The sequence below is a fragment of the Hordeum vulgare genome, chromosome 6H (assembly GCF_904849725.1).
Source record: "Hordeum vulgare subsp. vulgare chromosome 6H, MorexV3_pseudomolecules_assembly, whole genome shotgun sequence".
Classification (NCBI taxonomy): Eukaryota; Viridiplantae; Streptophyta; class Magnoliopsida; order Poales; family Poaceae; genus Hordeum; species Hordeum vulgare.
Genome location: NC_058523.1, coordinates 525,964,602 through 525,992,151, shown reverse-complemented (window position 1 = coordinate 525,992,151; position 27,550 = coordinate 525,964,602).

Sequence of the window (27,550 nt, the reverse complement as noted above, 5' to 3'; positions counted from 1 at the left end):
AACCTCTGCTTCCCTCTGCGAAGGGCCTATCTTGTACCTTTACTTTTTTCCCTTGAAAGAGTCATGGTGATCTTCACCAATTCCTTATTTCGCCTTTTTATTGGCTAACGTCATATGCTGGGGAAAGATCTATATTCATATGTCAACTTGGAGGTAAGTATTCATGAATTATTATTGTTGACATTACCCTTGAGGTAAATGGTTGGCAGGCAAAACTATAAGCCCCTATCTTTCTCTGTGTCCAGCTGAAACTTTGATCTCATGAGTACCACGTGAGTTGTAGCAATTGTAGAGAACGAAAGGATGATTGAGTATGTGGATTTGCTTTACAAGCTCTTATTTCACTATTTCTGATGTTGTGATAAATTGCAATTGCTTCAATGACTAAAGGCTATCGGTTGTTACTTCTCGGTAAGGTTCTTGATCCATGCTTTACTTTGTGAAGGAATTGTCACTTTAGCATGAGAGATTATATGTTGGTATTACTGTTCTAATCATGATCATGATGCATGCATGTTCGTATCTTGTTTTGTCGACACCTCTCTCCCTAAACATGTGGACATAATTACTGAGCTAGGCTTTCGCTTGAGGACAAGCGAGGTCTAATCTTGGGGGAGTTGATACGTCCATTTTGCATCATGTTTTCATGTTGATATTTATCGCTTCTTGGGCTGTTATTTCACTTCTCGGTACAATACTTATGCCTTTTCTCTCTTATTTTGCAAGGTTTACATGAAGAGGGAGAATGTCGGCAGCTGGAATTCTGGCCTGAAATTGGAGCAAGATTGAGATACCTATTCTGCGCAACTCCAAACACACTAAAAATCAATGAGGATTTTTTTCAGGAATTATGAAAAATACTGGGCCGAAGAAGTGCCAGAGGGGCGCCAGCAGGTGGCCACAAGCCTGCTAGGCGCGGCCACCCCCCTGGCCGTGCCTAGGGGCCATGTGGGCACCCAGCTGGCCCTCTGGCCCCCCTCTTCTGCTATATGAAGGGTTTCGTCCGGAAAAAATTGAGAGGAAGCTTGTTCGTGGATTCGCGCCGCCACGAGGCAGAACTTGAGCAGAACCAATCTAGAGCTCCGGCACGATGATCCTGCCAAGGAAACTTCCCTCCCGGAGGGGGAAATCGTCGCCATCGTCATCACCAACACTCCTTTCATCGGAGGTGACTCATCACCATCAACATCTTCATCAGCACCATCTCATCTCCAAACCCTAGTTCATCACTTGTAACCAATCTCCGTCTCGCGACTCCGATTGGTACTTGTAAGGTTGCTAGTAGTGTTAATTACTCCTTGTAGTTGATGCTAGTTGGATTACTTGGTGGAAGAGTTTAAGTTCAGATCCTTGATGCTACTCATTACCTCTCTGGTCATGAATATGATTGTGCTTTGTGAGTAGTTACTTTTGTTCCTGAGGACATGGGATAAGTCAGGCTAATAGTAGTCATGTGAATTTGGTATTCGTTCGATATTTTGATGTGTTGTATGTTGTTTTTCCTTTAGTGGTGTTATGTGAACGTCGACTACATAACACTTCACCATTATTTGGGCCTAGAGGAAGGCATTGGGAAGTAGTAAGTAGATGATGGCTTGCTAGAGTCACCGAAGCTGAAACCCTAGTTTATGCGTTGCTTCGTAAGGGGCTGATTTGGATCCACTAGTTTAATGCTATGGTTAGACTTTGTCTTAATTCTTCTTTCCTAGTTGCGGATGCTTGCGAGAGGGGTTAATCATAAGTGGGATGCTTGTCCAAGTAAGGGCAGTACCCAAGCGTCGGTCCACCCACATATCAAACTATCAAAGTAACGAACGTGAATCATATGAACATGATGAAAACTAGCATGACAAAAATTCCCGTGTGTCCTCAGGAGCGTTCTTCCTCCTATAAGACTTTTCCAGGCTTTTCCCTTGCTACAAAAGGGATTGGGCCACTTTGCTGCACCGTTGCTACTTTTGTTACTTGTTGTTTGCTACGAATCATCTCACCACACAATCAATTGTTACCGACAATTTCAGTGCTTGCCGATTTTACCTTGCTGAAAACCACTTGTCAGATCCTTCTGCTCCTCATTGGGTTCGACACTCTTACTTATCCAAAGGACTACGATTAATCCCCTATACTTCTGGGTCATCGGTCCCGCTTTGATCCGAACGTTTTGGGAACCCCGTGGTCCGGTTACGGGGAACTCCTCAAAAATCACAGTTTTGGCATATTGTGGCCTGTTTTTTATGCTATTACTCACTAATTTTGGGTCCCGCTGCGATCCGAACGTTTCGGGAACCCCGTGGTCCGGTTACGTGGAACTCGTCAAAACTAGCAGTTTTGGCCTATTTTGGCCAGTTTTTTATGTTATTAGTCACTGATTTTGGGTCCTGATGCGATACGAACATTGTCGGAAGCCCGGGGTCCGGTTACGGGGAACTCATCAAAACTCGCAGTTCTGGCCTATTCCGGCAAGTTTTGTATGCTATTACTCACTGATTTTGGTTCTCGCTGCGATCCGAATGTTTCGGGAATCCCGGGGTCCGGTTACGGGGAACTCATCAAAATTTGCAGTTTTGGCTTATTCCGGCAACTTTTGTATGCTATTACTCACTGATTTTGGGTCCCGCCGTGATCCGAACGTTTTGGGATCCTCGTGGTCCGGTTACGGGGAAGTCATCAAAAATCGCAGGTTGGGCCTATTGTGGCCAGTTTTGTGCCTATTGTGGCTATTACTCACTGATTTTGGGTCCCGCTACGATCCCAACGTTTCGGGAACCCTGTGGTCCGGTTACGGAGAACTTGTCAAAACTCGTAGTTTTGCCTATTCTGGCCAGTTTATATGCTATTAGTCACTGATTTTGGGTCCCGCAGTGATCCGAATGTTTCGGGAACCGTGGGGTCCGGTTACGGGGAACTCGTCAAAACTCGCAGTTTTGCCTATTCTAGCCAGTTTTGTATGCTATTAGTCATTGATTTTGGGTCATGTTGCGATCTGAATGTTTTGGGAAACCCCTGGTTTCGGTTACGGGGAACTCATTTTCGCTCCTCCCGTGATCCGAACGTTTCGGGAACCCCGGGTTTTGGCCTATTCTGGCGAGTTCTGTATGCTTTTACTCACTGATTTTGGGTCACGCTGTGATCCCAACGTTTCGGGAACCCCGGGGTCCGGTTACGTGGAACTCGTCAAAACACGCAGTTTTGGCCTATTCTGACCGGTTTTGTATGCTATTACTCACTGATTTTGGGTCCCGCAGTGATCCGAACATTTCAGGAACCCCGAGGTCCAGTTACGGGGAACTCGTTAAAACTCGCAGTTTTAGCCTATTCTGGCCAAGTTTCTATGCTATTAGTCACTCATTTTTGATCCTCCTGCGATCCGAACGTTTCAGGAACCCCGGGGTCCGGTTATGGAGAACTCGTTAAAACTCACAGTTTTGGCCTATTATGACCAGTTTTCTATGCTATTAGTCACTACTTTTGGGTCCCGCGGTGATGCGAACGTTTCGGGAACCCTGGGTCCTGTTACGGGGAACTTGTCAAAACTCGTAGTTTTGCCTATTCCAGCCAGTTTTGTATGCTATCAGTCACTCATTTTGGGTTCCGATGCCATCCGAAGGTTTCGGGAACCCCGGGGTCCGGTTAAGCAGAAATCATGAAAACTCGCAGTTTTGGGCTGTTCTGGCAAGTTTTGTATGCTATTACTCACTAATTTTGGTTCCCGCTACGATCCGAACATTTCGGGAATGACGGGGTCTGGTTAGGTGGAACTAGTGAAAACTTACAGTTTTGGCCTATTCCGGCCAGTTTTATATGCTATTAGTCCCTGATTTTGGGTCCCGCTTTGATCCAAACGTTTTGGGAACCCCGTGGTCCGGTTACGGGGAACTCGTAAAAAATCGCAGATTTGGCCTATTGTGGCCTATTTTGTATGCTATTACTCACAAGTTTTGTGTCCCGCAGCGATCCAAACCTCTCGGGAACCCCGTCGTCCGGTTATGTGGAACTCGTCAAAACTCGCAGTTTTGGCTTATTCCGGCCAGTTTTGTATGCTATTAGTCACTGATTTTGGGTCCCGATGTCGTCCGACCGTTTCGGGAACCCGAGGGTCCGGTTAAGGGGAAATCGTTAAAACTCACCGTTTTGGCAAATTGTGGTCAGTTTTGTATGCTATTATTCACTGATTTTGGGTCCCGCTGCGATCCAAACGTTTCGGGAACCCCGGGGTCCGGTTACGGGGAACTCGTCAAAAGTCGCAATTTAGGTCTATTATGGCCAGTTTTGTATGCTATTACTCACAGATTTTGGGTCCCGCTGCGATCCGAACATTTAGGGAACCCCGAGGTCCGGTTACGTGGAACTCATGAAAACTCGCAGTTTTGGCTTACTCCGTCCAGTTTTGTCGGCTATTACTCACTGATTTTGGGTCCCGCTGTGATCCGAACGTTTCGGGAACCCCGTAGTCTAGTTACGGGGAACTCGTCAAAACTCGCAGCATTTACCTATTCTGGCAACGATTGTATGCTACTATTCACTCATTTTGGGTCCTCCCGCGATCCGAACGTTTCGGGAACCCCGGGGTCCGGTTACGGAGAACTCGTGAAAACTAGCTGTTTTGGCGTATTACGACCACTTTTCTATGCTATTAGTCACTGATTTTGGGTCCCGCAATGATCCGAATGTTTCCTATTCTGGCCTGTTTTGTATGCTATTAGTCACTGATTTTGGGTCCTGTTGCAATCCGAACGTTTTAGGAAACCCAAGGTTCCGGTTACGGGGAAGTCATCAAAACTCGCAATTTTGGCCTATTCTGGCAAGTTTTGTATGATATTACTCGCTAATTTTGGTTCCCGCTGTGATCCGAATGTTTCGAGAACCCCGGGGTTCGGTTAAGGGGAAATCGTTAAAACTCGCCGTTTTGGCCTATTGTGGTGAGTTTTGAATGCTATTACTCACTGATTTTGGGTCCCGCTGTGATCCGAACTTTTCGGGAACCCCGGGGTCCGGTTACGGGAAATTATCAAAACTCATAATTTTGGTCTTTTCTGGACAGTAGTGTATACTATTACTCACTGATTATTGTTCCCGCTGCGATCCGAATGTTTCGGGAACCCTGGGGTCTGGTTACGTGGAACTCGTTATAATCGCAGTTTTAGCCTATTCTGGCCACATTTGTATGTTATTAGTCACTCATTTTTGGCCCTCCTGCGATCCGAACGTTTCGGGAACCCCGGGGTCCGGTTACGGAGAACTAATCAAAACTCGCTGTTTTGGCCTATTACGACCAGTTTTCTATGCTATTAGTCACTGATTTTGGGTCCCAATGCCATCCGACCAGTTCAGGAACCCGAGGGTCCGGTTAAGGGGAAATCTTTAAAACTCGCCGTTTTGGCCTATTGTGGCGAGTTTTGTGTGCTATTACTCATAGATTTTGGGTCCCGCTGTGATCCGAACGTTTCGGGAACCCCGTGGTCCGGCAACGGGGAACTCATCAAAACTCGCAATTTTGGTCTATTCTCGATAGTATTGTATGCTATTACTCACTGATTTTGGTTCCCGCTGCGATCCGAATGTTTCAGGAACCCGGGGGTCTGGTTACGTGGAACTCGTTAAAATCACAGTTTTAACCTATTCTGGCCACATTTGTATGCTATTAGTCAATCATTTTTGGCCCTCTGCGATACGAACGTTTCGGGAACCCCGGGGTCCGGTTACGGAGAACTCATCAAAACTCACTGTTTTGGCGTATTACGACCAGTTTTCTGTGCTATTGGTCACTGATTTTGGGTCCCGATGCCATCCCAAGGTTTCGGTAACCCCGGGGTCCGGTTAATGGGAAATCGTGAAAACTCGTAGTTTTGGGCTATTTTGTCAAGTTCTGTATGCTATTACTCACTGATTTTGTTTCCCGCAGCGATCCGAACATTTTAGGAACGCCAGGGTGTGGTTACGGGGAACTCATCAAAACTCGCAATTTTGGTCTATTCTGGCTAGCTTTGTATGCTATTACTCACTGATTTTGGGTCCCGCTGCGATCTGAATGTTTCGGGAACCTCGTGGTCCGGTTACATGGAACTCGTGAAAACTCGTAGTTTTGGCCTATTCCAGCCAGTTCTGTACGCTATTACTCACTGATTTTTGGGTCTTGCGGCGATCCACACGTTTCGGGAACCCTGTGGTCCGGTTACGGGAACTCGTCCAAAATCGCAGGTTTGGCCTATTGTGGCCAGTTTTGTATGCTATTACTCACTGATTTTGGGTCCCGCTGCGATCCCAACATTTTGGGAACCCCGGGGTCCGGTTACGTGTAACTCGTCAAAACACAGAGTTTTGGCCTATTCTGGCTAGTTTTGTATGCTATTACTCGCTGATTTTGGGTCCCGTTGTGATCCGAACGTTTCGGGAACCCCGAGGTCCGGTTACGGGGAAGCCGTCAAAACTCGCAGTTTTTTCCTATTCTGGCAACGTTTGTATGCTATTAGTCACTTATTTTGGGTCCTCCTGCGATCCGAACGTTTCGGGAACCCTCGGGTCTGGTTACGGAGAACTCGTCAAAACTCGCTGTTTTCACCTATTATGACCAGTTTTATATGCTATTAGTCACTGATTTTCGGTCCCGTAGTGATCCGAACATTTCGGGAACCCTGGGGTCCGGTTACGTGGAACTCATCAAAACTCGCAATTTTGGCCTATTCTCGCAAGTTTTGTATGCTATTACTCACTGATTTTGCTTCGTGCTGCGATCCGAACGTTTCGGGAACCCCGAGATCTGGTTACGCGGAACTCATCAAAACTCGCAGTTTTAGCCTATTCTGGCCACGTTTGTGTGCTATTAGTCACTGATTTTGGGTACCGCTGTGATCCAAACATTTTGGGAACCCCGTGGCCCGGTTACGCGGAACTCGTCCAAAATCGCAGGTTTGGCCTATTTTGGGTCCCGCTGCCTCCATCGCCGTCTGCACCTCTCAGGTAAGTTCTCCTTCTTCATAGATCTCGCTCGCAAATCCCCCATTCTTAGGACGACGTCGGAGTTCTTCAAGCGCCCGTTTGTCGCGCCATTAATCCCATAGGCGCTGCTTGAATCCCATATTTTAGTAAAGGGCTGTAGTAGATTTACGAATCATGCATAGCAGATCTGTTGCTTATCTTACTTCCTTTGTAATATCACCCTACACATTTTACTGTGTTCCGGTATCTTCAGTGTTCTTGAAATTGCGAATTATGCCTCGCTTTAGAGCCACCCGTAGATCTGAAATTTCTGGTACCATATCAGAAATGTCTTTATCCCCAACTCAAAACTTTCTAAGGTAATTTTAGAAAGTAACCCGCCCTTAGTGTCATGGCGAGTCATACCGTCTATTTAGGTGTTTCCCCAACCATTTGTCGACGAGTTAACACTTCGTAGATCCTTACGACTCGCCAATCACCTTTATGCAGATTATGTCCCTCTCTCTTGAGTTTTGCGGCCGTGGGTACCATCTCCAAGAGTTATTGGTTGCCATCAAAGATGAGCGACACCGTCCTTGAAGATTTCGAAAAGGTGGGAACTCTAGCACCGCAGGAAACAGTCGGTTGGCGAACCGCCTTAGGAGAGCGACGTCCACAACCCGCGAGTGGGGAGGTGGTGGTCTTTACTGATCATATTGAGCGGGGCTTCACAACGCCCGGCTCAAAATTCTTCAGAGATGCCCTGCACTTTTTTAACCTCCATCCCCAAGACATAGGCCCAAACTCCATCAGCAACCTGTGTCAATTCCAAGTATTCTGTGATGCTTACTTGCAAATAGAGCCTACCGTCCTCATGTTCAGGAAATTCTTCTACTTGAACCACCAAAGTGAGCTTGCTGGCGGCCCCTGCTTAGAACTTGGAGGGGTCAACATTCAGAGGCGACGAGAATGCGGGTTCCTGGTTGTTACTCTGCCCAGTCACCACAAAGGTTGGGGGAAGACTTGGTTTTATTGCCGCGACACTGCTCCAACCACTCAGAACCCCTTACCGCGTTTTAGGCAGGAACGTTTGCCTATGGATTTGAAGCTACCCGAGAAACTGAATGATGAGGAAGAAGCTTCAATTGCCCCTGTCTTTGCAAAGCTTAAGGCCCTGACCGCCAACGGCCTTACCGTCGTTGATTTGATCCGTTGCTGGGTGGAGTGGCGGATAATGCCTTTGAGCCGCCGGGGTGGCTTAATGTGCGAATACAATGGCGACTTAAACCATCTGCAATGCTTCTACAACGTCATGCTTGACGAGAAAGATGTATTCAATATTGTGACGAAACTCTGTGGCGAACCACTTGAGACTTGCTCCAAGATTGGTTTAAAACCATTGTGCCTCTCCAACCCGACTCCAGAGGTGAAATAACTCAATTCGCCTATCTTGCTCTCTTTTTTATAACTTTAAGCTTGTTTCTGACCCGGGTTCCAATTATGTTAATGAGAAGAACTCGCCTTTCTGGAAACGAAGACTGAAAACCGTTGTCAAGAAGGTGTCGATGAAAACTGCCCCAAAGAAGAAAACCAAGGGCAAAGCCGCCATAGTAGAGTCATCCGTTGTGGGTGATTCTTGGGCCGCAGAGGAACACTCAGAGGTAAATGCTTTCATCCTTCTTATTCTAATATAGCCTATACTCAAGCATTATCGTTTCCGTTTATAGGGTGATGACATGGAGAGCCAAGATGAAGACATCGAGGTAATTTCCATTTCTTTCGACTCAAATTTTTCTCCTCCCAGACCAGCACGGCGAGTCTGTAGAAAAGTTCCCCTGTCTCACCCAGATGCTTATCTAGATCCTGATTTCCTTTTGAAGAAGGCGAGTTTTACACCAAAACGTCACACTCGAAGCCATTCTGGTGATCTCTTGTCCGGCTTGCCCGAGAAGACGGTCGGTCGCAAGCGACAAAGTGAGGTATGTTTTATATTAAATGTTTAGCAGAGCAACAAAACGCCCAAGCTAACTTTGAAGAAAAACTCCACCTTGCACTGGTTGAGATGGAGAAAATGAAGGCAGATCACAAGGAATTTGAACATAAAGCTGACGTGGAGCGAGCCGCCTTGCTGAAAAGGGCCGAACAAGCTGAAGAACAAATGAAAGTCGTCCTGCAGGAGCTGACTGGGCTGAAACTTCATATCTCCAAGATGGCTACTGATTTGTTAGGTAAGTGTCCACTGTTGTCCTTATTTGTAGAGTGATGCTTTAAGACACTTGCGAGACTTATAACTAAGAATGCTTGTTGTAGGTCCTGGATCCGCCAACCTCCATGATGACTATGTGTTGAAGCTAAAGGCTATATACACTTTAACAGAGCAGCTTTATGCTGGTGGCATGATAACTATCAAGGTTGTCATGGGCGATAAGAAGCCCGTGAAGACAATCAAGTATATGTTGGGGTGCTTGTCCACAATGCCAAAGGAGATTGAAGAGTTGAAGAGATCAACCGCCCGGAAAGGAGTACTGACAACCCTGAGCCGATGATTGGCTTATGCGCCAGAGCTTAAGCCAGAGGAGATAACTGGCGGGTTTCCAGAATACAAAGACGATGGGTCAGAATTCACTTAAGAGGATTATCATCATTATGTGAAGGAATCTCGCCTACGGTGACTCTGGCAGCCAGTCTGGACTTAGTCAAGTATTAGGCGGCTTATCACAAGAACAACAAGCGTGTCACTCCACCCTCTTTTGAAATCACAGTTCTGACTCCGCGGCGCGGTAAGCACCCTTTTGACTCTCATGCTGACCCGTCCACCATCTTGACTGACAAGGCTGAGTTCCATGCCTTAACCAATTGCAATTGGACAATGGGCGACTTACAGATCCAAGACGGCGAAAGCTCGACGTAGGATAACCTGGAGGCGGCTTGAACAAGATGTTACTTGAAGACTGCCCATAGAGATCGACCCGGAAGATCCAATTTTGGGTCATGTAAAATTTTGTGGCCTTCTAAGACATGTAATAGGTTAGAGATGAAATAAGTATTGTCTTGCACCGTACCATTATTGAATGTGAAGTCTCACCCTTCGGAGAATGTAAGCCGCCTTACTAGGCATTTTTCTATGTCTTCATCACAGTAGGTATGCTTCATGTGATCAGAGAAAAATATTGAGCCGTCTCAATGAGACACGACGAATAATCATGAGTCTTGAAAACCCTAATTGTACCACAAAGATGCTTTGCAGTCACAAAATTTGTCGGCTCAAGGAGTCACGGCAGGGTACGACGAGCTTGCAAGGCTCTAGTGCTACCCTAGAGAGGCTTTTGCAACAGCCTTAGTTGTTTAGACCCGATGATCAAGCGTGGGCCAAGCTTCGGTGAAGCAGGTTCAGTGAACCCATGGTTTGTCTATTCTCCATATGTCGGATCCCGCAGGCACCCTTCATTTTTTAACCAAGTCAAGTTCAGGGTCCAAAACTGGATTGTCTCGCCAAGAGTACATGGGACAATAGGGCGAGTCGCCAAATATACAGTCTAGTATAAACATTGTAATGCGTTATTTTTTCGCTAGCCAAGAGGGTATTCAGGTGAACTCACTAAGTACAAGCCCCCAAGTGACCTATGATTAGGGAAAAGTAGGACATAGGATTGTAGAAGCCTTTACGCTCTTACTGCAAAACGACTTGGGAACTAGTAGCCCCCAAGTAAGCATGTTTAATTCTCAAAATCATATAAGACGCCCATATTTGAACCGTGCATCGTGGCAACTTTGGTCCTCTTTGGCTTACCAGTACCCAGTTTTGAAATAAGTGCAGCATGCGACTTATGCTCTCTGATACTGATAGCGTCCATGTTTGGACGGCTTGTGAAACAATAAAGACTCATGCTTTCATGAAGCTGAAACGGAAGAGACCCCGAATTTCATGGGCTCCTGCTGTATTGCTATATATATAAAAAGAGAACAATAACTAAACTATGTACAATGATAAGAAGCCCATAGCTCTAAGTATAATCAGGCCGCAAGTGGGCAATGTTCCATGGCCGGGTTGTTTCTACCTCTGTCCTTGGCCTCTCTGGACGAAGGTCCACTGATATGTCCATTTTGCATCATGTTTTCATGTTGTTATTTATCGCTTCTTTGGCTCTTATTTCACTTCACAATACAATTCTTATGCCTTTTCTCTCTTATTTTGCAAGGTTTACATGAAGAGGGAGAATACCAGCAACTGGAATTCTGGCCTGAAAGTGGAGAAAGTTTGAGATACCTATTCTGCGCAACTCCCGGAAAAATCAACGAGCATTTTTTCCCCGATTTATGAAAAATAGTGGGCCGAAGAAGTGCCAGAGGGGCGCCAGGGGGTGGCCACAAGCCTGCACGACGCGGCTACCCCCCCCAGGCCGCGCCATAGGGGCTTGTGGGCACCCTGGAGGCCCACTTGCCCCCCTCTCTTGCGATATGAAGGGTTTCGTCCAGGAAAAAATCAGGGAGGAGCTTTTTCGTGGATTCGCCGCCGCCACGAGGCGGAACTTGAGCAGAACCAATCTAGAGCTCCAGCAGGACGATCCTGCCGGGGAAACTTCCCTCCCGGAGGGGGAAATCGTCGCCATCGTCATCACCAACACTCCTCTCATCGGAGCGGACTCGTCACCATCAACATCTTCATCAGCACCATCTCATCTCCAAACCCTAGGTCATCACTTGTAACCAATCTTCGTCTCGCGACTCAGATTGGTACTTGTAAGGTTGCTAGTAGTGTTGATTACTCTTTGTAGTTGATGCTAGTTGGATTATTTGGTGGAAGAGTTTATGTTCAGATCCTTGATGCTACTCATTACCTCTCTGGTCATGAATATGATTATGCTTTGTGAGTAGTTACTTTTGTTCCTGAGGACATGGGATAAGTCATGCTAATAGTAGTCATGTGAATTTGGTATTCGTTCGGTAATTTGATATGTTGTATGTTGTTTTTCCTCTAGTGGTATTATGTGAACGTCGACTACATAACACTTCACCATTATTTGGGCCTAGAGGAAGGCATTGGAAGTAGTAAGTAGATGATGGGTTGCTAGAGTGACAGAAGCTTAAACCCTGGTTTATGTGTTGCTTCGTAAGGGGCTGATTTGGATCCACTAGTTTAATGCTATGGTTAGACTTTGTCTTAATTCTTCTTTCGTAGTTAAGGATGCTTGCAAGACGGGTTAATCATAAGTGGGATGCTTTTCCAAGTATGGGTAGTACCCAAGCGCCGGTCCACCCACATATCAAACTATCAAAGTAACAACGCGAATCATATGAACATGATGAAAAGCAGCATGACAAAAATTCCCGTGTGTCCTCGGGAGCTTTTTTCCTCCTATAAGACTTTGTCCAGGCTTTTCCCTTGCTACAAAAGGGATAGGGCCACTTTTCTGCACCATTTCTACTTTTGTTACTTGTTGCTTGCTATGAATCATCTCACCACACAATCACTTGTTACCGACAATTTCAGTGCCTGCAGATTTTACCTTGCTGAAAACCACTTGTCAGATCCTTCTGCTCCTCATTGGGTTCGACACTCTTATTTATTGAAAGGACTACGATTGATCCCCTATACTTGTGGGTCAGCCAGAATCTTTTCTGGCGCCGTTGCCGGGGAGTGAAGCGCCTTTGGTAAGTGGAACTTTGTAAGGAAACATTCATATAGTGTGCTGAAATTTTTTGTCAGTTGTCACTATGGATACTAATCCTTTGAGGGGCTTGTTCGGGGTATCTTCACCTCAAACGAAAGCACAAAGAGTTGCTCCTCAACCTGTTGCACCTACTAAAAATATTTTCTTTCAATTTCCTTCGGGTATGCTTGCGAAACTGCTGGCTAATCCTTTTACAGGAGATGGAACATCACATCCAGACTTGCATCTAATCTATGTAGATGAGGTTTGTGGTTTATTTAAGCTTGCAGGTGTGCCCGAGGAGAAGGTCAAGAAGAAGGTGTTTCCTTTATCTTTGAAGGATAAGGCGTTGACATGGCATAGGCTATGTGATGATACTGGATCATGGGACTACAATCGTTTGAAATTGGAATTTCATCAAAAGTTTTATCCTATGCATTTAGTACAACGTGATCGGAATTATATTTATAATTTTTGGCCTCGTGAGAGAGAAAGCATCGCTCAAGCTTGGGGGAGGCTTAAATCAATGCTATATTCATGCCCCAATCATGAGCTCTCGAGAGAAATTATCATTCAGAAGTTCTATTCTCGGCTTTCCCATGATGATCGCACCATGCTTCACACTTCTTGTACCGGTTCTTTTATGAAGAGAGATATTGACTTCAAATAGAATTTATTGGAGAGAATTAAACGCAACTCTGAAGATTGGGAGCTTGAAGAAGGTAAGGAGTCGGGTATAAATTTCACTTTTGATTGCGTTAAATCCTTTCTTGAGACAAATACCTTTAGTGACTTTAGCGCTAAGTATGGACTTGACTCTGAGATAGTAGCTTCATTGTGTGAATCCTTTGCTTCTCATATTGATCTCCCCAAAGAGAAGTGGTTCAAATATCATCCTCCTTTAGAAGTCAATGTAGTTAAACCCACTCCAGTTGAAGAGAAAGTGATTGCCTATAATGATCCTGTGGTTCCCAGTGCTTACATTGAGAAACCACCTTTCCCTGTTAAGATAAAGGATCATTCTAAAGCTTCAACTGTGAAACATAGAGGCTATATTAGAACACCTACACCCACTAAGAAAATTAGAGTTGAACCTAGCATTGCTATTATCAAAGATCTTCTGTCCGACGATATTCAGGGACATAATATTCACTTATGTGAAGATGCTGCTAGAATTGCTAAACCTCACGCTAGAGGCAAACATAGGCATGTGTTGGCAAGCCTGTTATTTCTGTTAAGATAGGAGATCATTGTTAGCATAGTTTATGTGACGTGGGTGCTAGTGTTAGTGCAATACCTCAATCCTTATACGATGAAATCAAAGATGAGATTGCACCTGTTGAGATAGAGCCTATTGATGTCACTATTCATCTTGCCAATAGAGATACTATCTGTCGTGTGGGAATTGTTAGGGATGTTGAAGTCTTGTGTGGTAAAACGAAGTATCCTGCTGATTTACTCGTTCTTGCTACCGCACAAGATAGCTTTTGTCCCATCATATTTGGCAGACCCTTCCTCAATATCGTCAATGCTCATATTGATTGTGAGAAGCAAACTGTCACTGTTGGCTTTGAAGGTGTGTCACATGAGTTCAATTTCTCTAAGTTTGGTAGACAACCTCATGAAAAGGAGTTGCCTAGTAGAGATGAAACTATTGCCTTAGCCTCTATTGCCGTGCCTCCTACTGATCCCTTAGAGCAATACTTGCTTGAGCATGAAACTGATATGCATATGGATGAAAGGGATGAGATAGATAGAGTTGTCTTAGAACAATATCCTATTCTTAAGAATAACTTGCCTGTTGAACTGCTTGGGATCCACCCCCGCCAAAGGGTGATCCTGTGTTCCAGCTTAAACAGTTGCCTGCTACTCTTAAGTATGTCTATCTTGATGAAAAGGAGATCTATCCTGTCATTATTAGTGCTTGCCTCTCAGAGCATGAAGAAAAGAAGTTATTAAAAACTCTGAGGAAGCACCGTACTGCTATTGGATATACTCTTGACGATCTGAAGGTCATTAGTCCCACTCTATGCCAGGACAAGATCAAAACTGATCCTGATTTCAAACCAGTTGCTGATCATCAAAGGAGATTGAATCCTAAGATGAAAGAAGTAGTAAGAAAAGAAACACTAAAGCTCCTGGTAGCGGGTATTATCTATCCCGTTGCTCATAGCGATTGGGTGAGTCCGGTGCATTGCGTCCCTAAGAAGGGAGGCATTACCGTTGTCCCTAATGATAAGGACGAATTGATCCCACAGAGGATTATTACTAGCTATAGGATGGTGATCGATTTTAGGAAATTGAATAAAGACACTAGGAAAGGTCATTACCCTCTGCCTTTTATCGACCAAATGCTAGAAAGGTTGTCTAAACACACACACTTCTACTTTCTAGACGGTTATTCTGGTTTCTCCCAAATACCAGTTGCACAATCTTATCAGGAGAAAACCACTTTCCCCTGCCCTTTCGGTACCTTTGCTTATAGACGTATGCCTTTTGGCTTATGTAATGCACCTGCCACCTTTCAAAGATGTATGATGGCTATATTCTCTCACTTTTGTGAAAATATTGTTGAGGTTTTCATGGATGACTTCTCCGTTTATGGGTCTTCCTTTGATGATTGCCTCAGCAACCTTGATCGAGTCTTACAGAGATGTAAATACACCAATCTTGTCTTGAATTGGGAGAAGTGTCACTTTAATGTTAATGAAGGCATCGTCTTAGGACATAAAATTTATGAAAGAGGTATTGAAGTTGATAAGGATAAGGTTGATGCAATCGATAAAATGCCATACCCCACAGATATCAAAGGTATAAGAAGTTTCCTTGGTCATGTTGGTTTCTATAGAAGGTTCATTAAAGACTTCTCTAAGATTTCTAGGCCTCTTACCAATCTCTTTCAAAAGGATATTCATGTTGTTTTTGACGATGATTGTGAGGAAGCCTTCGAAATACTTCAGAGGGCTTTGGTAACTGCACCTATTGTTCAACCACCTGATTGGAACTTGCCTTTTGAGATCATGTGTGATGCTAGTGATTATGCTATTGGTGTTGTTCTAGGGCAAAGAGTTGATAAGAAGTTGAATGTTATTCACTATGCTAGTAAAACTCTAGTCAGTGCCCAAAAAACTATGCCACTACGGGGTAGGAATTTTTAGCAGTCGTGTTTGCATGTGAAAAGTTCAGGTCTTACATAGTTGATTGCAAAGTCACTATTCACACTGATCATGCCTCTATTAAGTACCTCATGGAGAAGAAGGACGCTAAACCTAGACTTATCAGATGGGTTCTCTTGCTACAAAAATTTGATTTGCACGTTGTCGACAGAAAGGGTGCTGATAACCCAGTAGCAGATAACTTGTCTAGGTTAGAGAACGTTCTTGATGACCCACAACCTATTGATGATAGCTTTCCCGATGAGAAATTGAATGTCATCAATGCTTCACGTAGTGCACCGTGGTATGCTGATTATGCGAACTATATCATTGCCAAATACATACCACCTAGTTTCACATACCAGCAAAAGAAGAAATTCTTCTTTGACTTGAGACACTACTTTTGGGATGATCCTCGCCTTTATAAGGAAGGAGTAGATGGTGTTATTAGACGTTGTGTAACTAAACATGAACAGGGACAGATCCTACAGAAGTGTCACTCCGAGGCCTACGGAGGACACCATGCGGGAGATAGAACTGCACACAAGGTATTCCAATCAGGTTTCTATTGGCCCACTCTCTTCAAGGATGCCCGTAAGTTTGCCTTGTCTTGTGACGAATATCAAAGAATACGTAATATTAGCAAACGTCAGGAAATGCCTATGAACTATTCACTTGTCATTGAACCATTTGATGTCTGGGGCTTTGATTATATGGGACCTTTTCCAAAATCCAACGGGTATACTCATATCCTAGTTGCTGTTGATTACGTCACTAAGTGGGTAGAAGCTATCCCCACTTGTAGTGCTAATCACAACACTTCTATCAGGATGCTTAAAGAAGTTATTTCCCCTAGATTTGGAGTCCCTAGATATCTAATGACCGACGGTGGTTCACACTTCATTCATGGTGATTTCCGTAAAACGCTTGCTAAGTACAATGTCAACCATAGAATTCCGTCTCCCTATCACTCTCAGTCCAGTGGTCAAGTAGAGCTAAGAAACAAACAGATTAAACTAATTCTACAATAGACTGTCAACAGGTCTAGAAATAATTGGTCTAAGAAGCTCGATGATGCATTGTGGGCTTATATAACTGCCTATAAGAATCCATGGGCATGTCTCCGTACAAAATGATGTACGGTAAAGCATGTCATTTACCTCTTGAGCTAGATCATAAAGCTTATTGGGCAATCAAAGAGCTCAACTTTGATTTCAAACTTGCCGGTGAGAAGAGGTTATTTGATATTAGCTCGCTTGATGAGTGGAGAACTCAGGCATATGAGAATGCCAAGTTGTTCAAAGAGAAGGTTAAGAGGTGGGATGATAAGAGGATACAAAAGCGTGAGTTCAATGTAGGTGATTATGTCTTGCTATATAACTCTCGTTTAAGATTCTTTGCAGGCAAGCTTCTCTCTAAATGGGAAGGTCCCTATGTTGTTGAGGAAGTATATCGTTCCGGTGCTATCAAGATCAACAACACGGAAGGTAATTCTCCGAGAGTGGTAAATGGGTAGAGAATCAAGCATTATATCTCAGGTACTCCCATAAATGTTGAAAGAAATATCATCAATACCATAACTCCGGAAGAATACCTAAGGGACATTTATCAGCCTATTTCAGACTCCGAAAACGAAGAGGTACGTGATTCGGTAAGAAAACACAGTCCAAAACTTTTCGACAAGGAAACTTTCTCCGTTTTGGAATATCTGAAAAAATACAAAAATTGGAAGTAGTCCGGAAAGTGCGCGAGGAGGCGACAAGCCTGCATGGCGCGGGCCCACCCCCTGGCCGCGCAGTGAGGGCTTGTGGCCACCTCGTGCGCCTCCTGGACTCCGTTTTCGTGCAAGGTACTCCTTCTGGTCTGGAAAAAATCATTATATATACTTACGTTTGGTCTGACCCCTGCATCACGCAGATTTCCTCTGTTTTTCGTTTCGAGCCTGTTTCTGTTGCAGATCTAGATCGCCATGACTTTCCCAAAAGCTCCGAAGGACAAGATCTTCGAGAAGATCATCGATCCCTACCTCACGAGAGTGCTGCAACACCCACAATCTATCGAGATGCGTGAGGGGATGTTGCACATCCGTGATGTTGAGGGGCCTAAGAAGACCGGAAGCATGGAGACAGGGCTCGAAGCAATGTAGCAACAAGTCTTCAAGTGTCAAGGGATGGTGGAGCATGGACTCAACGCCAACCACATGATGATCACGGAGTTCACCAACAAGCACCGGATTGATACCAATGACATTGGGAAGCATCTCTCCAGGCTCTATGACAGGATTGATCAACTCCAGGGCCAGATCTATGACCTGCAGAACCAAAACTGTGAGTATGAGTATAGATTTAAATCAATACGGTTGGTTGTAGATTTGAGGATTCCGGACACTCGTTCATCTTTCCATGATGGAGCACCTCTGCCTTGGAAGATGGACGATCAAACTCATGTTGCAAAAACTCCACCATCACCGCCAAAGGAAGACAACTGAGCATTGGTATGGGCAATCCCCTTGGCTTGTGCCAAGCTTGTGGGAGTTGCCCCAGTATCGTATCACCATCACATCTTTTGCCTTTACCTTTGTTTTAGTTTGTTCCTTTTCAGTTTTCTTTTTATCTAGTAGTTTAAAAGTCTTAGTGTTTTAGTCTTGAGTTTTGCTTTGTGTCACCCCCGATGTATTCTTGCTCGTGAGCCATATAATAAAGAGTGTCTTAGTTGAAGGGCTTTGCCTCTTGCCATGATCAAAAGAGTGAGAATAGAACAAAAGCATGAAAGATCATGTAATGATCTTATGGGAAGTGATGGCTTCACATATAAAAAGAATGAGGATTCAAACTTGTTGAGGGTAGGCAAACGTAGACCTTGGTCATTGTTGCAATTAATAGGAAGTGATAAATAAGGAGAGGTTCACATATAAATATATCATCTCTGACACCATCTATGATTGTGAACACTCACTAAACTATTGCATGCCTAGAAGTAAATGTTGGACAAGGAAGACAACGTAATGAATTGTGTTTGCTTGGATCTGAACAATGTTATATGATTAGAGATCCCTTAGCATGTGACGATTGCTTCCACCTCATATTAGCCAAAACCTCCCGCACCAAGTAGAGATACTACTTGTGCATCCATAAACCATCAACCAAGTTTTGCCATGAGTGTCCACCATACCTACCTATGGATTGAATAATATCCCTCAAGTAAGTTGTCATCGGTGCAAGCAATAAAAATTTCTCTCTAATATGTATGATCTATTAGTGTGTGGAAAATAAGCTTTATACGAACCTGTGATGAGGAAGACATAAAAGTGACAGACTGCATAATAAAGTTCTTTATCACAGGAGGCAATATAAAGTGACGTTCCTCCTCACTAAGAGGACACGCATCCAAACCTCAAAAGCGCATGACAACCTCTGCTTCCCTCTGCGAAGGGCCTATCTAGTACCTTTATTTTTTGCCCTTTAAAGAGTCATGGTGATCTTCACCAATTCCCTATTTTGCCTTTATCTTGGCTACCGTCATAGTCTTGGGAAAGATCTATATTAATATGTCAACTTGGAGGTAGGCATTCATGAATTATTATTGTTGACTTTACCCTTGAGGTAAGCAGTTGGGAGGCAAAACTATAAGCCCCTATGTTTCTTTGTGTCCAGCTGAAACTTTGACCTCATGAGTACCACGTGAGTTGTAGCAATTGTAGAGAACGAAAGAATGATTGAGTATGTGGATTTGCTTTACAAGTTCTTATTTGACTATTTCTGATGTTGTGATAAATTGCAATTGCTTCAATGACTAAAGAATATCGGTTGTTACTTCTCGGTAAGGTTCTTGATCCATGCTTTACTTTGTGAAGGAATTATCACTTTAGCATGAGAGATTATATGTTGGTATTGTTGTTCTGATCTTGATCATGATGCATGCATGTTCGTATCTTGTTTTGTCGACACCTCTCTCCTTAAACATGTGGACATACTTATTCAGCTAGGCTTTCGCTTGAGGACAAGCGAGGTCTAAGCTTGGGGGAGTTGATACGTCCATTTTGCATCATGTTTTCATGTTGTTATTTATCGCTTCTTTGGGTGTTATTTCACTTCACGGTACAATTCTTATGCCTTTTCTCTCTTATTTTGCAAGGTTTACATGAAGAGGGACAATACCAACAGCTGGAATTCTGGCCTGAAAGTGGAGCAAGTTTGAGATACCTATTCTGCGCAACTCCAAACGCCGTAAAAATCAACGAGGATTTTTTTCCCGATTTATGAAAAATACTGGGCCGAAGAAGTGCGAGAGGGGCGCCAGGGGGTGGCCACAAGCCTGCACGGCGCGGCCACCCCCCCCCCCCCAGGCCGGGCCATCGGGGCTTGTGGGCACCCTGCAGGCCCACTTGCCCCCCCCCCTCTTTTGCTATATGAAGGGTTTCGTCGAGGAAAAAATCGGGGAGGAGCTTTTTCGTGGATTCTCCGCCGCCACGAGGCGGAACTTGAGCAGAACCAATCTAGAGCTCCGGCAGGACGACCCTGTCGAGGAAACTTCCCTCCCAGAGGGGGAAACCATCGCCATCGTCATCACCAACACTCCTCTCATCAAAGGGGACTCGTCACCATCAACATCTTCATCAACACCATCTCATCTCCAAACCCTAGTTCATCACTTCTAACCAATCTTCATCTCGCGACTCCGATTGGTACATGTAAGGTTGCTAGTAGTGTTGATTACTCTTTGTAGTTGATGCTAGTTGGATTACTAGGTGGAAGAGTTTATGTTCAGATCCTTGGTGCTACTCATTACCTCTCTGGTCATGAATATAATTATGCTTTGTGAGTAGTTACTTTTGTTCCTGAGGACATGGGATAAGCCATGCTAATAGTAGTCATGTGAATTTGGTATTCGTTCGGTAATTTGATATGTTGTATGTTGTTTTTCCTCTAGTGGTGTTATGTGAATTTCAACTACATAACACTTCACCATTATTTGGGCCTAGAGGAAGGCATTGGGAAGTAGTAAGTAGATGATGGGTTGCTAGAGTGACAGAAGCTTAAACCCTAGTTTATGCGTTGCTTCGTAAGGGGCTGATTTGGATCCACTAGTTTAATGCTATGGTTAGACTTTGTCTTAATTCTTATTTCATAGTTGCGGATGCTTGCGAGAGGGGTTAATCATAAGTGGGATGCTTGTCCAAGTAAGGGAAGTACCCAAGCGCCGGTCCACCCACATATCAAACTATCAAAGTAACGAACGCGAATCATATGAACATGATGAAAACCAGCATGACAGAAATTCCTGTGTGTCCTCGGGAGCGTTTTTCCTCCTATAAGGCTTTGTCCAGGCTTGTCCCTTGCTACAAAAGGGATTGGGCCACTTTGCTGCACCGTTGCTATTTTTGTTACTTGTTGCTTGCTACGAATCATCTCACCACACAATCACTTGTTACCGACAATTTCAGTGCGTGCAGATTTTACCTTGCTGAAAACCACTTGTCAGATCCTTCAGCTCCTCGTTGGGTTCGACACTCTTACTTATCGAAAGGACTACGATTGATCCCCTATACTTGTGGGTCATCATCTACCAGGTAGTAATAACCATTATGAAGACTTTTGCTGGTAACAAAAGGTCCTTCCCATGGAGGTGATAACTTGTGCATACCAGTATGATCTTGAATCAACCGAAGCACTAAGTCGCCCTCCTGAAAGACCTAGCTTCTGACTCTGCGGCTATGATAGCATCGTGGGTCTTGCTGGTAAATCGCCGACCTTGCTGCGACTAAGTCACGCTCCTCCTCCAAAGCATCCAACGAATCTTGATGCGCCAGCTCATTGTCCTCCTCAACATAGGCGGCGACTCGTGGCGAGTCATGCCTGATGTCACTTGGTAAGACCGCCTCAGCTCCGTAGACTAAGAAAAAGGGTGTGTAACCAATGGACCTGTTGGGGGTAGTCCTTATTCTCCAAAGTGCTGAAGGAAGCTCTTCAATCCAGCAACTCGGAGTGCGCTCCAGAGGAACCATGAGTCGGGGCTTGATCCCGCGCAAGATTTCCTGATTCGCCCTTTCTGCCTGTCCATTGGATTGGGGATGTGCAACCGTAGAGACATCAAGCCAGATGTGCTCCCTTTCACAAAACTCTTGCATGGCTCCTTTGGATAAATTAGTGCCATTATCAGTGATGATACTATGAGGATACCCGAAGCGAAAAATCAACTTCTTGAGGAACTTAACAGCCGTGTCTGCATCGCAACTTCTATTCGGCTCTACTTAAACCCACTTGCTAAATTTGTCAACCGCCACTAGTAGATGAGTCTTTTTGTTGGGAGACATTTTGAAAGGACCAACCATGTCGAGCCACCAGACTGCAAAAGGCCATGTAATTGGGATCATCCGCAACTCTTGAGCCGACACATGCATCTGACGCCCAAATTTCTGACACCCATCACACATGTGTACAATGTCCTCAGCATCTGTGTGCGCCGTCAACCAATAGAGTCCATGTCTAAAGGCTTTCGATAGCAAAGATCATGACCCGGCGTGATAATCACAGTCGCCAGCGTGAATCTCGTTAAGGATCGAACGTCCCTCTGCGGGCGAGACGCATCTTTGAAAAATTCCACAAGTGCTTCGCATGTGCAACTCGCCCTTATGTATGCACATGGACTTGCATTGCCGGATAATTTGGCGAGCCAGCAACTCCTCAGTAGGTAACTCGCCCCGTGCCAAATAAGCCATGTAAGGGACCGCCCAATCCAGAGTGGCACGAAGAGCTGCCACAAGTTGAGATTCCGGGTCAGGGACCGCTATATCCTCCTCAGAGGGCAACTTCACCGATGGGTTATGTAAGATATCAAAAAATACATTGGGAGGAACCGGCTTACGGTGTGACCCGAGTCATGAAAGAGCGTCAGCTGCCTCGTTAAACCGGCGGTCGATATGATCAACTTGATAACCATGAAAGTGACCCGCCACATCTGATATGGCACGCCTATAAGCCGCCATCAACGGATCCCTGGAATCCCACGTTCCGGAAACTTGTTGCGCCACCAGATCCGAGTCGCCCAGGCATCTAACTCGGCTGAGGTTCATCTCTTTGGTGATCCAAAGCCCATGGAGCAAAGCCTCGTACTCTGCTACATTGTTAGTACATGGAAACATGAGTTGTAGGACGTAGCAAAACTTATCAACCTACGGGCAAGTCACTACCATGCCAGCCCCCGAGCCTTCCAGCTCCCTGGACCCGTCAAAGTGGATAGTCCAATATGTGTGATCAGGTTTGTCTTCTAGAATTTGGAACTCGGTCCAGTCATTGATGAAATGAACTAAGGCCTGAGACTTGATGGTCGTGCGAGGCATATACTTCACGTGGTGAGGACCAAGCTCGATAGCCCACTTTGCAATCCGCCCGATCGCTTCACGTTTTGTATGATATCCCCAAGTGGCGCAGAACTAACCACCGTGATCGGATGCTCCTGGAAGTAGTGCTTCAGCTTCCGACTCGGCATGAAGATCCCAAAAACCAGCTTCTGCCAGTGTGGATAACGTTGTTTGGAGAGGGTCAAGACTTTGCTGACAAAGTATACAGGCCTCTGGACCAGATACTCCTTTCCTTCTTCCTTGCGTTCGACAACCACTGCAACGCTTACTGCTTTAGAGTTAGCAGCAATGTACAGGAGCATAGGCTCTTTGTCAGTAGGGGCGGCTCAGCAAATTGCTTGTTCACGGCCTCAAAGGCTTCATTGGCCGCGTCTGTCCACACAAAATGGTCTGTTTTTTTGAGCAGCTGATAAAGGGGGATGACCTTCTTGCCAAGGCGTCTTATGAAGCGACTCAAAGCCGTGATATGACCCGCCATACGCTGGACCTGGTTGATACTAGCCGGCTTGCCAAGTGAAGTAATTGCCTTAATCTTGTGCGGGTTGGCCTCAATACCACGTTCTGACACCAAGAAGCCCAATAACTTCCCTACAGGGACATCGAAAACACACTTCGTCGGGTTAAGCTTCATCTGATACACAAGCAAACTGTCAAACGTTTCCTTGAGGTCCTCCAAAAGTGATTCTTTCTTCTGGGATTTCACCAGTAGGTCATCAACATAGGCCTGAACGTTCTGCCTGATCAGATTGTGTAGACAATTCTGGACACACCGCTGATAAGTTGCCCCTGCACTCTTGAGCCCAAATGGCATGGAGACATAGCAAAAAGCACCAAAAGGAGTTATGAAGGTCGTCTTCTCTTGATCCTCTAGAGCCATCTTGATCTAGTGATAACCTGAGTATGCATCCAAAAAACACAACCGCTCGCAACCCGCCGTAGAGTCAATGATTTGATCGATACGAGTGAGAGCGGAAGGGTCTTTCGGGCAGGCTTTGTTAAGGTCAGTGTAGTCAATGCACATGCGGAAGGTGCCATTCTTCTTGAGGACTAAGACTGGATTGGCCAACCAATCTGGATGAAAAACCTCCACAATGAACCCAGCAGCCAAGAGCTGGGCTACCTCTTCCTCGATTGCTTTATGCCTCTCATTGAAACGACGGAGGTACTACCGAACCGGCTTCATCTTGGGATATATATTAAGGTGGTGCTCAGCGAACTCTCTCGGTATACCTCGCATGTCAGAAGGTTTCCATGCAAAAATGTCCCAATTCTCACGGATGAATTAGATGAGCGCGCTTTCCTATTTGGGATCCAGACCCGTCCCAATAGTGAATTGCTTGGAAGAGTCACCAGGCGTGAAATCAACCTGCTTGGTATCATCCGTAGGTTTAAACTAGGTGGCGGCTCTGACTTGATTGTGGGCTTCTTGAGTGGAGTCATGCCTGCCGGGTCAACATTGGCCTGATGAAACTTGAGTTCCTCAGCAGCACAAGCCGACTCAGCGTAAGGTGGATCTCCTTCTTCGCACTCCTGACCTATCTTCCGATCTCCACTTAACGTGATGGTTCCTCTAGGGCCAAGCATCTTAAGCTTGATCTAGACATAGCACGGCCGGGCCATGAAGCGGGCGTAAGCCGGCCAACCAAAAAGCGCTTGATAAGGGCTCTTGATCTTGACCACCTCGAACGTGAGAGAGTCGCTCCTGTAGTTAGACTCGGTACCAAAAGCCAAACTGAGTTTAATCCGCCCAATAGGATATGTCGACTTACCCGGGACGATGCCGTGGAAGACCGTGGAGGAAGGCAGCAAGTCGCCTTCAGAGAAATTCATTCTCCGGAAGGTGTCATAGTATAGGTTGTTGATACTACTGCCACCGTCCATGAGGACTTTGGAGAGGGTATAGCCCCCCACCTATGGTGCCACAACCAATGCCAACTCGCCAGGGTTATCAACCCGGGGCGGGTGGTCCTCCCTACTCTAGGTAATAGGCTGCTCAGACCAGTTGAGATACCTGGGAAGCGCCGACTCAGCTACGCTGAGGGTTCTCTGCTTAACCTTCTAGTCCCTCTTGCAGGCATTGGTGGTAAACACGTGATACTGCCCGCTATTCAACTGCTTGGGGTTGTTTTGGAAACTGATGTTGTCATTCTGCTGTTGAGAGCCGCTCGGGTGAAGTTGCTGCTGAAAATCGTCGTGAGCATTACATTGCTAGTTACTCTCGACCAGGGTTGGGAAACCCGCCAAATGGATTCCCGTGTGAGCCGCTCGATCCAAATTGGTCCGGTGTCCAGCACTACTCCCTCCTTGGTTGTTCTTGAGTGCCTCGGCACGAAACTCCTGCATCACATAACAGTTTTCCCAAGAATGAGTGGCCTGACCCTCTGTTGTGGTATGTTGTCGACAGGGGCCCTTGAGCATCTCCTAATAGTTACATGGTATTTTCCCACTAAATCCCCTTTTCTTCTGACACTGATTCCCGGTCCTGGTGATAGTATTGGCGACGAAGTCAGTGACACCTTCCTACTGCCTTTTCTTCCCTTGGCTCGCGGGGTTGTAGTTGATTCATCCATGTGCCTGAGATTGGCCTCTAGATGATTCCCCCTTTCTGGCATTGCCGATCTTATCATCGTCCTCCCCGGGATCTTTGGTATCTTCTGACTCGGTGTATCTAGTAAGGGTGTCCATCAACTCACCCATATCCTGCACCTTTCGCTTGAGTCGCCTGAGCTTCAACACCAAGGCTGGTAGTGACAGTTTTTCTCCAAGATCAGCACAGCCTGATCCGCCGTGATACCATCCGATGAATGGATTATCTCCACAACCCGCCGTGTCCAATGATGGGCCGACTAGTCTGGACGTTGGACACAGTGGTGTAAGTCGGCAATAGTCATTGGACGCTTGCATGTTCCTCTGAAGTTCTTGACAAAACGTTCCTTCAGCTCGACCCAGGTGTTGATGGATTTGGGCAGAAAATTCTTCAGCCAAGTGTGTGCGGTCCCTTCGAGCATCATTGTAAAGTACTTGGCACACACCGCATCGCTAAGATCAAGCATGTCCATCGCAAGCTCGTAACTCTCAACCCACGCTCCTGGCTCAAGGTTCGGCGTGTAGTTGGGAACCTTGCGTGGACCCTTGAAGTCCATGGGCATACGATCATTGCGGAGGGCGGGTGACATATAGGGTATCCCTATGTTCTTGCCTCCCGACTCACCATTCGCGGGGGAAGGTGGCACATAAGCCTCATAGCCTTGACCCGCCGCAGCCGCCGTCTCCGCCAGGCGGGCGGCTCGTGTTGCATCCACAAGGTCCAGGGCATGCGTGTCTAGAAACCCAGGCAGGTTGGTATGCGGATGTCGATGTCGTTCACTGCTAGACACTACAGGCGGGTCATCATGGCGACTCCTGGTATGACTCGCGTGAGGCATAGAGTGTAGTCGATCACGACTATACGAGTATTGTGCCTATTGGACCACTCGAGTTTTCAACATCTCGATGGCGTTCCTCGATTCCACCTCACCTATGGAGTTCCATTGGATGGGAAGAGACTCTAAGTTGTGGGTCGCATCCAGCACGGATTTTGAGGGGGTTAGAAAAGTGACCCCGCGGCGTCTGGAAGCGTGGCGGATGTGCCGGCGTCGGCCGAGGTGAGTGTGGATTGGGCGGGGGCTGAGCCAGCTCAACCTACGGAGTGACCCGCCATGGCGGGTTAGGTTCCGCCCCAGGGGTATGTGGGCTGTCGAAGAGTCGGGTAGGGTTTAGATCGGCTGGTAGACGATTGCGATGCCTCCTCTGGTGGACCACATCGGAAGCGAGATGTTGGCGTTCAAGCCTCCATCCCTGAACCCTTAACTGTTCAATCTCCGCGGCGATCTGGGCCTGTTGTCTTGCCATCCAGGTGGCCTCGACTTTGATCCCGTGCTGGATCTTCACTATCTCCTCCCTTAGCTTTGCTAGTTCAGTGTTAACCTCTTATTGGTTCTCCGCGATCAAGGCAACCGCCGTGAGTTTAGACATCTCTGTCACTAGATCCACCATGGCTTGAGTTGGCGTCTTCCCTGATCCGCTGGCTCCATTGTTGCCCACGGCGGTCGGCTAAGCCGTCGTTGTTCCTGCCATGTAGATGGCAACCTGATGATGGGGTTCTTGGAAATCCTCGGAAATCGCCGCCTCGGGCAATCCCCCAAGCCGCCCTTCCTGGAGAGGGTAGATTGAATCTGTATAGCCGATGGACGACTCGTCTTCTGAGTTGCAGGGGTGTTCTCCTGGATCACCGGCTCATCCGGCATGTCGACCCTCTGTGTAAAACCATAGAAAGCATGGCGCGTCCTGGCCTGATGTTTGGCGGGTTGGGCAAACCGAGCCGGCACGATGATGTCGGTGGAGGTGTCCCGCTCAGGCACGGGAACCCCAAACTTGCCAATGAAGACGTGGATCTTGCCGAGGGGGACCCTGTATCCAGGTTCGATTGA